This window comes from Xiphophorus couchianus, chromosome 18, assembly GCF_001444195.1.
Source record: "Xiphophorus couchianus chromosome 18, X_couchianus-1.0, whole genome shotgun sequence".
Lineage (NCBI taxonomy): Eukaryota > Metazoa > Chordata > Actinopteri > Cyprinodontiformes > Poeciliidae > Xiphophorus > Xiphophorus couchianus.
Window position 1 is genome coordinate 7,387,670 of NC_040245.1, and position 11,741 is coordinate 7,399,410.

Consider the following 11,741-nt stretch of genomic DNA (forward strand, 5'->3'; position numbering starts at 1 on the left):
TTTTAAGACCTCAAAATATGGCCACAAAATAGAATATATATATATATACAGTATATATAAATAAAGTAAAAAGTGGAAAATGCAAACCAAATTCAACAGAAATACAAAACAGTGAGAAAGCAGCTGGATGAATCTACTTGAACAAAAATACCAACTTGCATCTTAAAACCTTAACCTGCATCCTCAACACAAACTCAACATGCATCACCTGTGGAGAGTGTTTTTTTTTTTTTGTCTATTTGGAACACAAAAAGTGTTTCGAAAAGCCAAACAATAACCAGCGAACATAATGACTTACCGTATTATGCAAAACCAGGTGTTGTTTTGTTTTCTGCCACAGAGAACAGTGAAGTAAACTGGAAACTAAGTTTAAGATCCTCTGCAGTGAATTCCCAGCAGAATGACTACTATTTGAACACAGGAGTTGGAAAACCAGAGGAGGGGAAGAGGGGGAGTGTCTCTTTATTAGCCACCCACCCCCCAAACACACTCCAGCTGATACTCTCCTCCTTCTCTTATTCTATAATTTAATCTCCATAAACTACAAATCTAGTGCCAGCAGGAATGCTTGTTCTCTCCCTCTATAATTTCCCTCTAAAGGAAACGTGATATTTACACAAATTGCTGACTTTTAAATTGAGAAAATTGGGGGTTTGTTAGTTTTTCAGAATAAGTACAAAAAAATAATCAGTTAAGCTAGACTTTATGGCCAAAAATATTAATCTGCCTTTGCACGCATATGAACCTGAATGACATCCCATTCTATAGGATTAATATCTTGTTGGTCAGCCCATTTGCAACGATGGCAGCTTCAACTCTCAAGCCCAAGATACACTGCTTGCATCCGACTCTTCAAGTTCTGATCCGTTTTTCCCTGACCCACAGGCTTCAGTTCAAGAATCCCTCTACGGACTACTGGACTTGCAGGATAGAATATTCACACGAGAGTATGTGCTGGAAATCCCGCCAGCATGAAAGTAAACTCAAAAATGCTCAAACAAGCTCTAAGAAGATTTCCATTTCATTTATTTTCTGTACTTCTGAGCTTCTATCATGGGTATGTACATTACTTTTTTGCTAGTAAAAGATTTAGTTTGTATTTTTCCACAAAGCGGATGTGTTTTTCTTTTCCACCGTGTGTCACTTCCCATTTCACTCATAACATTACCATCAAATTGCCTCATAGTTCTGACCAAAGTAGACATGGAGGCTATTTTGGTCAGACATTTGGAGACAGTTACAGGGAATCGCTAGCAGTCTGCAAGGCCCCATTAACTTTAATGTGTTCTAATTGCTTATTTTGGTCGAATCAGATGCCAAATTGGATCTGGTGCGTCTTGCTCTTTATAGTCAGTTTTATTGTAAAAACAATCCATTTTGACTGCAGCTTATAAGCCTGTTAGTTCCAACCATGTTTGAAACGGAAGAAACCTTTTGGATGAGAAGTAAAATGTCAAGAATTAAGGAAAGAAATCTAGTTGCTTTCTACTTAAGCTGTATAGGAAGGAAATGAGGTAATTCAAAAATTACTTCCTCTTTTACTTCAAAATGAATAAACAATACAACAGGGTGTTAAACTTTAACTTAACTTAAAGCTTTCTGTCACTCACAATATTCGACCAAACTTACTTCAGAGAAAGCCACACGTTGAAAGCAACTGAGTAGCGTGTTTTCCTGACAGACTTTCTTTGCCAGAAAATGTACTAAAAATTTCACTTCAAGATTTTGTTGCACCCCAAGAAAGTAATCCTGATTTGACATCCTTTCTTAAGGATTCTTAAGAATAGGCTTGGTAAAACTTGATTCTGGAAGAGGAAAAATACTACTCTGTTGTCATGCATAATTCTGAAGACTTAGGCAACCTAGTGGACTACATGAGAAGAGCACAGCGCATCACAGCAATCACGTCAGCTCTGACGCAGTTATTTTTTTTTTTTTTTTTGAGGTAATAGAACTGCAGAGGACACAGCAGAGAAAAAAAAATAGATGGGGGAAAATGTGAGAGTGAGGGTAACACATCACATGCTTAACAGCAGCCTGCATCATGTGCCCCAGAAAACAGTTTGGCATGCACACTGAGCATTGAAACATGCCCCAAGCAAGTGTGTGTGAGAAACCTCCAGCCAAGGAGAAAAGACAACAAGAGCTATGAGCTTATGTGTCTTCTGTTCAAACTCACAAGTTGGAAACTTGCACTTTAGTTGAAAGATAAGTCAAGTTTAAAGCTCTCAAGACAAAATTCTGACTTGAAAAGTCTGGGTTCCCTGGCTAATGCTGAGATCACCCATGTCAGTTTGAAGCTCAGATCTGGTTCTGCGTACTTGACCTCCGGTAAATCAGTACAAAGCCCAAAAAAACTGATTTTGGATGTGTTAATCTATTGCCCTGGGTATGACTAAGGCTGTGCTGGGCAAACAATTCTTCCAAAACCACTATGGCACATAATTTCTTTGCCTAGTCTTCATCATAAATGTGTAGTTTATTTGAAAACAGGGTTATAAAAACTGATTTTAAAAAATGGATCCATTTTTTTCTAGCAAAAAGGGGGGAAAAAAGCAATAACAAAGTGGGCATGGACACCATATTCCCCTATAATCACCAAATATACAGTCAACATGAATGTTTTATTTGGGGAAAAAGCAAAGGAAAAAAACAAGAATAATATTTTCCATTTTCCATTTCATTACATGGTTTGCAGTGAAACCATAACATTTTTGTTGCGACTGAGCCGTTCGTTTACATGTCACCAGAGTCTGACACTGGGACTTTTTGAAACCAGGTCTCCAAGTGGAACTTTTTGGCAGCACCCCACATGAAAGTGTGAAGTACTCTGCAGATGTGAAAGCGACCATTCGAAGAACGCACAGCTGCAGGATGACGTTAACGTTCAAAGGACGTACGAGATTTGACGACGTGCTAAAATCTCAGTGCCCTCTAATGCCCTGGCCTGGCAACTACAGCTGGTTCCAGGTGGCTCGGCAGTCTCATCTAAAGATGGATGAAGTGCTGTCTAAATGTGACACTTGTTTCCAATCACCATCAGAAGATAACAGCAGTTTTCGCACAGCAAACATATGTAGACAAAGTATAAAGCATTTATTTGATCCTGGACCAGAGTTGCAAATGTCAATGTCAGTTTGGCAAAAATATTGTTATTCTGGACAAGCTTTGAATTTAATAATTTAAGCAAAAATAATTACAACATACAAGACTGACTTCCCATTCTGAGGCAACCTTCACGTGGCTCAGGAGGTTGTGACCCTGATAAAATAACTGAAATGTCCTCATAAAGACACAGGTGCCTTGTTTAGAGTGGGATTACTTGAGATGAAGCTCTGAGCTAGATTCCACCAAACTAGGGTCAGGATAGTTCAAAAATACAAATTATACAAAAAATTCCCTATTGATACTTTCATGCTTTTTAATTAGCATTAAAATGGCTATCGTGTGATCTTAAAAAGGACTTGGAAGCACATGACAAATCATGAAAAATGTCAACTAATACATTCTGCAACCCAACCATATGCAACTCTCCTTTAACAAACAGAACATTGATTGAAATAAAAATGCATGAATGATGTGGGTTAACGCTGATGCCTTGTCGACTGTCACCACAGGACATTTCAGAAATGTAGATTGCTTGTGTGAAGTTCAGCTAAACTTAAAACTGTTTATGTCACTACTGGCAGAAGGCTAAACACTCAGCCAGAAACTGATGTAGCTGAGCACCCAAGGCATTGATTGCTCTGGAGCAATTTGCCAGGTGATGCTACAAATACAGACGTTTAATACATTATATTACATTACTTTTACTGTCCAAGGACCCAGATGCGTTAAGCTCTTTAATAAATCGCCACTTAATGTATTTGCGGGCAAGTAAATCAAATGAGTTCCACTCTCATCATTGCTAATGAATAGACACAGACAGTCAACATAGGTTCCCTCTAAGTGCTCGTTCCTTTCATCAATTTTCCTTAAAGGGACGAGGAAATCTTTAATGTTCGGTTCTGTTAAAATGTTATTGACAATAAATATCTTGCACACAGAAAATAACTCTCTTGACATCTTTATTCAGTGTAAGTCCAGAATATTTGGTCCACAAGGTTTAACAGAACGGTCCAAGACCAAAGGGGACTTTATCATCTTAAAAAACACAGCAGAATAAATAATAAGACATCAGCTTTACACTGGGTTTTGACTACAGAGAAAATGATTTACATGCAGCACTTGTGATATTCTTGTGAGAAACAGGTAACATTTTTGCTTTTTACTTTTACATCATGCAGCTCTGACTAGAAATACTTGATATTTTCCATTCTCAGGGAGTGTTTCACACAGGAAGAACATTGTGGATGTACTTCCTTCAAATTGCAACTCCCAAGTAACAAATCTTTGACTTCTGTGTAAATCAATACCCAATACCAACATCCCACAGGGTTAGGGATTTATAAAATACAATATAATGTTTTTGAGACTGGCATTGTTTTAAAATTACAGAGGTCCGCTTTGGTCTTGGTCCCACTAGGACAAGATGTAATCTCTATCTATCAATCCTCATAATCTCCACAGAAAGGGTGAAATATAAGGGTGCAGTGAAAATGTCTGTTTTACTAATTTTTACAGGATGCATCTCAGTTTTACATAACCACAAAGGTTGAATTGCAAGCTTTCATGCGTCAAGAGGTCTTTATATTAAGATTTGTGTCCCAGATAATAAAAGGGTACATATAGCTGCATCTGGGCAAGGTTTACGGCTATGACCTTCAAACAACATAAAAATGACAGCGATATTCTGAATATCCAGAAGATCCACAATTGGGAATATGAAAAGGTGTTTGAAAAGCCTAAGACCAACCGTTTTAAATAATTCAATTCTCATTTTTCTTCTTAGATTAAGGTCACTTACATCCAGAATTATTTTACATGAATCCTAACTTGTGCTGATTTATAAAGTAAGACAGCACGTAGATTTCCAAGTAATGAGCAACCTCTTGTCTCCAGTAGAGACGGCTTCTTTTGTCTCGTACAAATTTCTAAATATGACTGCTGAGACTTTTTTTTTTATGCCATTTTGGGTTACTGTGTAGGGATCTGACACATAAATTATTACTTTTTTGTTCTCTTGAATGGCTGTTAATGCCACTAAATGTGATAAAAGGCAGCAGAGTTCAAGCCTTACTAAAGGCAGCAAAGCCCATGTCTAACTGGCTAAATCACAGTCCTGTTGCCCAGAAGAGCTTGGATAAAGGTCAGTTAATAAATAGCCACAGCGTTTTATTATAGCAACTGTGCATAGGCCACTTGATGCAATATTATTCAAAATGATGTAGTTGTGATATCAAATTCTTTATTATTTACTATTAATTTGAAGGCCATGCAGTAAATACAAACAATGCTGATCACAAACAAGTTTTATTTCAGTTCATAAGGTCACAGTAACCTTACAAAATGTATTTTAGAATTATTACACAGACCTAAAGGCCATCACCAACGATAGGATAACAATTCAGTTCTGCAAGTGGTGGGGGAAAATAAGATCCATGAGAACGAAGGTTCAAGTGTTTTTATTTTCCACACATCCTCCTCCTTCACACCGCCCCCTTCCACACCTATATTCCTCAGAGGAAAGAGATGATCCATTGTACCAAACAGCACCCTGCACAACTGATATGTGAAAAAAAGAAAAATGTAAGTGCTGTGCAAGACATGAAAGAAGTAACCAGTGCAGGGTAGAGATCATTAGCAGGTGATCCAGTGGTCTCCAGCTGAGAGTGGAATCTCAAGAGTCAACATCAAAGACGAGGGTATGGGAGAGGAAAATAATTTAGAGTTCAGAGAGAAAAAAGCTCAGATTCATTGGACAAGACTGAGCCTATACTAGCATAGGTGGCTGCTCGCCAGAGTTACTTATTAGGGAAGCCTTGAATATATTAAAGTGCAACTTCGCAAGCGGCTTCATTTAGTCAGCTATATGCTGAGTTAGTTACACAAAACACTTCACCCATAATTTACCTTAAATGAATCCGAAACAGGAGAAAATAGCTACATTAAGCTTTTCTTTACCACAGTGTTGGAAAAGGACTGGAATAGGATGTTTTGAATTGCCCTAAATGTATCAGTACTTAATATAATTTCTATTTAATTAAACACATTAATTATTCTTTCAAAAAGTTTATATAATCAGAGTTTCTTTAACTTAAGACAACCAAGTAGGTCATCCGTCATCTTTCCACAAAAACAAGTTAAAACGGGTTTTTTAAGACAAGGTTTTCTGTTTCAGTTGAATACTCAAATAGTCAGAGATGGATTCTTCAAGGACAGGATTAGATGAGCATAAAGATCTGAATGTTCACACACCCTGAAGGTTTAGAAGTACAAAAACTCTGTTTTCTTGCTCTCAAGTCATTGCTGCAGCAGGATGTTACGGTGGGTAAACCAGATGTTAAGTATTATTTGCTCCAAAGTTTCTAAATTAATGTGATTTGAATCCATTGATCTTGTGATGGAAACAATATTCACCAGGTTTAGTTAAATTAGCTTTGATGCTCACTTGAATCCACCAAATAGATACTTAAAATGAAATGTTCTAAAGATTAATTATTCAAAGTATGCTACTTTAATAACAGCTTAGCTCCAAGTCAACCCAAAAATACTTAGAATGAATTTACTGTAGTTGTTTTTCTGACTGATAGTGTGGTGAAGTTAGCCTAACTCCAGTCTCCACAAAGTGACTCATAGCCTCAGCAGTTTTGTGCACTTAGTATCCATTATTCATCCTGGAACTACAAGACTGGATCAGCCATGTGAAGCTGAAGACCATCACCATGCACATTTTTGACAGCAGCGCCTGTATTTTTGCTCCCAGCCTCAGAGCAGGTGAAACTGAGATGTGATGAGATTTCTGAACAATTATTCATCCCCATAAAGAAAGATGAGGATGTTTGGGGATGAGTACTTGAGTCCAATATGTGGTTAATTTCGAATAGCAGCCCACAGTAAGTTATCAAAATACTGTTAGAACTCTTTAAAACTGGCTTTAAAGCTCAAAATACAACTCAAACCTTGTTTCTTTCTAGAATGTGCTACTTTTTTTACACTTTGATTATAATTTCTGGCTGAATAATTCATGATGATCCAAGCTGAAGGATCAAAGAGCTGCAAATGCATTTACTTTAGTACTACTTTTGGACCGTATGTTGATTTCTCAACTTTTTTTGCAAACATTAAATGCATACATCAAAGTCGTGCTGATACGCAGAAACTGTTGGCCTCTGGAAACCATCTGGAAACGAATCTTGCCAAGCCATCTATCAGATAATGTTGGCAGTCAGCACATTACCATTCCATCATCTAAAATACGATGCAAGATAACATCTTCTTAGAAAAATAAAGACTTTATATTAAGCAATATGTGTGCTATGAAGAAGGGGAGTTTCCAATGTTTAGCGGTGAAAGCATGAAAAACAAACCCATATAACCTTGGGCATACACTGTAAGACTGAATGTAGAGAATTCCTTTTATTAAACTACAGAAAGATGGCAGAGGACCAAAAGAGAGCAGCAACATCAGAGATATTTACTAACAAAGACAGATATCCTGTCAGGCGAAACAAGGGAAGGCTGAGCTCTTCTCTGTTACAGAATACAGCTTAGATGCAAGCACAACAGTATTGGAAAGCTTTCTTGTTTGTCATCAAAAATACAGCTAGACAAAATGTGATCTTGTGCTAAACATGTAAGAAAACGGGGTGTTGTGTTGAAATATGTCAACACAACAAAAGGTAACCGGTCTTTAAAGAAAGGATTTTAAACAGGCAGAGAAGTTCATTCAAAATGTAGTTCATTCAACCCTAATGCGGCTTATTTGTAATGAGGATGTAAATAATTCATTTATTTAGAAAATGTTCTAAGTTATAGAGTAGGTTTTTAAAAATCTGACATGTGGAATGATTAATAACAATAAATCAAATATTTCTTTTTTTTGTTAAATCTATGAGAATAAAAATAACAAAATACTCATAAGGCTCAAAGTGTATGCTTGGGCCAATAGATTAATATTTGCAAAATATTGACATAAATGTCTAAAACAAAAAATGTAAATCACAATCTAAGAGGTTTTATTGTAAATAAGGAATAATTGGGCTCTGTGGGTTGCAACTTAAAAAATTGGAACATATTTGTCTTTGAAATGATGCCTTTATTTCAGCCAGCAACAGGTGGGAGAGGGGTAGGGCTGTATCATTCTATGCTCCATATAAACAGAGGAAACTTTGATCAATCATGCATGTTCTCTGGCACCACATTAAAAACACTTTCAATTGTAACTGTATGGTAAAGTCGATTTTGACTGTAGCCAGTCAATGCCTAATGCAAGTTAACAATATTAAGAGTAATATTCTTCTAAAGCTTCTGGAAACTATGGGAAACAGAAACCAAAACATTCCAATGAATTAATGAATCACAGTATGCTTTATTTATTATTCACTTGGCACAAAACATAACATCAGAATGTCGTTAATATGTACTTTGCAAATGAAAGAAGAGTTATGCGCCAGTGGGATGGAAATGAATTATTCACAAGAGCCTTACGAGGGTTAGATTATGCACATAGCAAGAAAACACTGTTTTGGTAGCACATACATGAAGTACAAAGTCATGGATTGTCTGAAAAGCTGACAAATTACCATATGAATGTGCAGACATTCTTTCATGAGCAGACAGTTGGTTGAACATTGAAGATCCCTTAGAGTTACAGAGCATGTCTACAAGCCAGAGAAGAGCAAAACTGGCTGCTGCTCAACCACACAAATAGGGACAAACAGAAGGTCAGTTCTCTGAACAGGCATGTAGCACAGATGGGTTCATGTTACCACCTTTAGGACACATCCCTGAACACTGAGGTCATTCTGCTTGGGGGGTCTATCTCACTGTTCCACTTTCAAGTGCTGACTGCTTTTGTTCAACCTTGCATGAATTCCAAAACCACAATTTTGTATTATTATTTCTTGTTTAACCAAAAACGGCCTACAATTTGAATTGGTAAAATGTATAAAGCATAGATGCACATAAAGCAAAAGGCCGATCTAATTAACCAAATGTTCAGTTTTCATAGTCTAGCCAAATAACCAAATATTAGTAGGACCATATTAACTTGACAAAATCTCCCACCAGGGTAGAAATATTTAAAATATGCGAGTTATTTATGAAAAACAACATTGATTTAGCTTTAAATACACTTTTTAGGGTACCTGTGTCTGCATCACCTGAAACGTAGTTTGAAACATGTCAATATTTCAGAATAGAACAGAGTAAAGAATAGTGTAATCTGTAAAACTAACTATTAGTCCCAAAATTATTAATACAAAATGAAAATAAAAGGGGGCTTAATGTTGAGCCTTGGGGGACTCCTTTTAAAATTCTCTAAAAAAACTGAAGTGTATCCATAGGGAAAACTTGAATTCTTGCCTCTTCATTAGAAGCAACATCCCTGAATATGCATCTCACTGAACAGATCAACATTCAGGGCAGCATATTGCTGCTCCGTCACCAACGCACCGATAATGTACTTTATTAGAAATGTATCTTCATTTATAATAAAAATCTGGGAATAGTGGAGAATTTGTATAGGATGATAATTACCATCTCAGGGGCTCCACTCTTTAAAAAGCCAGTACATAAAATATATTACATATCATGTTATTATAAAACTTGTGAACAGTTTATTTCCCCAAAACTATAAGGAAATATCTGATGTGTCACTAAAACTTGGAGTGTTTAAGTTGAATAGTACTACCGACAGAAGAGGCACTGCTGCAACAACCAGTTCTATTCACTTTTCAAGTATTCCTGCTACTAAAACAGGATTCTTGACACAATTCTGGAGGAGTGAAACTGCATTCTGCAGCAGATTTGAAACAGTACCCTGAATTTGTGGGTCATGCTTGTGTTGGCTCACCATAAATACAAGCTGATGAGAGAGAAACTGCCCCCCAGCAAAGAGTGAGGTTGTCTTCAGTGCAAAAGCTGTATTTCTCTTAGCAGATTGAACTGCATGGCAGTAACAGAAAATGCATTTAAACTGGTCCTAAACAGACTTGTAAGGAACAAATATCATTAGACTGCATTTTGCTGAAATAGTTCACAACATGATGTGGAGCACAACTATGTAATCTACAGAAAGAGAAAAAAAAAAGAGAAGAGGATACCGCAAACAGCGGATTGTAGCTGTGACGCTGCAACAATGCATGACACCATAAGGTCACTGGAGTAAAACAACAGCACCGGTGACAGACCACCTTCCACATGACTCACCTGTATTTACGCATTTTCAATACGGGCAGCACTGGGTTAACAGTAAAGCAACAAGAAACGCGAAAAAAAGCCAAATAGTAAAGATTAAGCCAAATTTTACCGCAATAGATCCTGAGAGGTAGAAGATGTTTTGGGGACCTGAACGGAATTAATGCTGCCTGTCCTGCATCTCTAGCGAATGCTCTACAATCATGCAGCAGAATTGAAATTCATATGTCTGGACATGCATGCGTTAAACCTGACGTGTCTCGCCATTCGGGCACATGCCCGCTGTTGCCCCCCAAAACAACCGACGGTGATTGGATCGGCCCCATTGGACGCCAAACGCTGCGCACCCTGAGGGTAAAAAACGCATCCTGTCGGCTTGCCCACTGGACCGCACCGCATCGCACTTCAGTGCGCCAGCTTCTCGCCTCCAGGAAACTTGTATGACTGAGTGACGCGCTCATGCGTGCACGCGGCGATGGGACCACGCAGACGCATGATCGGACAGTCACCGAGCTTATATTTTCCTCCCTCTCATTAATAAAGGACAGCATACTTCCCGATCCCCGTCACATGTTAACGTACCTGTCTTCAGCTCCTCTGGGACATGGCTGCCTTTTTCCAGACGCTGAGATATCCATTCTCCCTCATGCCGGTTTGATCTGCTAGTCTGAACGCCGCCGCCGCTCCTCCAAGGTCTGTGTGCGTCCACGGACCATGTGTGTTGTTTCCACATCATTGAGAGGGGCGGAGCCCACGACCCTTGGAGACGGCGCGCAACTGGATCATGACAATGCCACTTACTTACTCTTTGAGCCAATCAGATGCCAGTCAAGGCAAATCACCTACTGCTGTTTGCATCCCTTTAGTGCGGGTATTGTGTTTTTCAAGATGAAAGTGCAACATTTCCGCTTTTGGAAATTCTGGAAGAAAAAAAATGGTTGATTCAAATTTATATTAGCGCCGGATCCATGCGTCCTTTCAGTTCCTTTTATTTTTATAAATGAAACAGAAAATTTGACACTGAACATAACAAAAGATAGGGAAAAAGCTGATTCATAACAACCACATATTACTGTACCTATGCAAAACGTATATCACAATTTCAAAATATAATAATGCTCAAGTTCATCTCCATAAATCTTAATATTACCAGAGATTAAAATGGCGTCAGTCATTCAATTTAAAAAGCACAACTTATACAGATGTTTTCCACAAAGTGATATATTTTATTTTGATTTCTGTGAAAACTGTGTTCAGTAAATTTAAGGTTTGGGGAGAAAAGTGGTAAAAAGGCTGCACGTGCACTGATATCCACGTTGAGAGGATTATGAAAGAATGTCCTGGAAACAACTCTTGAAGAACTGGCTACAATACACCCATTGGGAATGCCTGCAAAAACTTTTTTTAATGTGTTTAGTTTCACAGTATTTTTAAGGCAGATA

At 37.8% G+C, this 11,741-nt stretch overlaps 1 protein-coding gene across 2 annotated transcripts in view; it reads right to left on the reverse strand.

The window, feature by feature from the left end:
- Window positions 1-11,007, reverse strand: part of LOC114161546 (TIAM Rac1 associated GEF 1) — a 49,511-nt gene extending 38,504 nt beyond the window's left edge. The window contains exon 1 of one of the 2 annotated variants that reach the window (XM_028044864.1): window positions 10,882-11,007. The gene's annotated coding sequence lies outside the window, so the exon portion shown is untranslated. Of the gene's footprint in view, window positions 1-298; window positions 401-10,881 lie in introns of those variants that run through there. The other variant, XM_028044865.1, reaches the window with a different exon arrangement.
- Window positions 11,008-11,741: the final 734 nt, after the last annotated feature.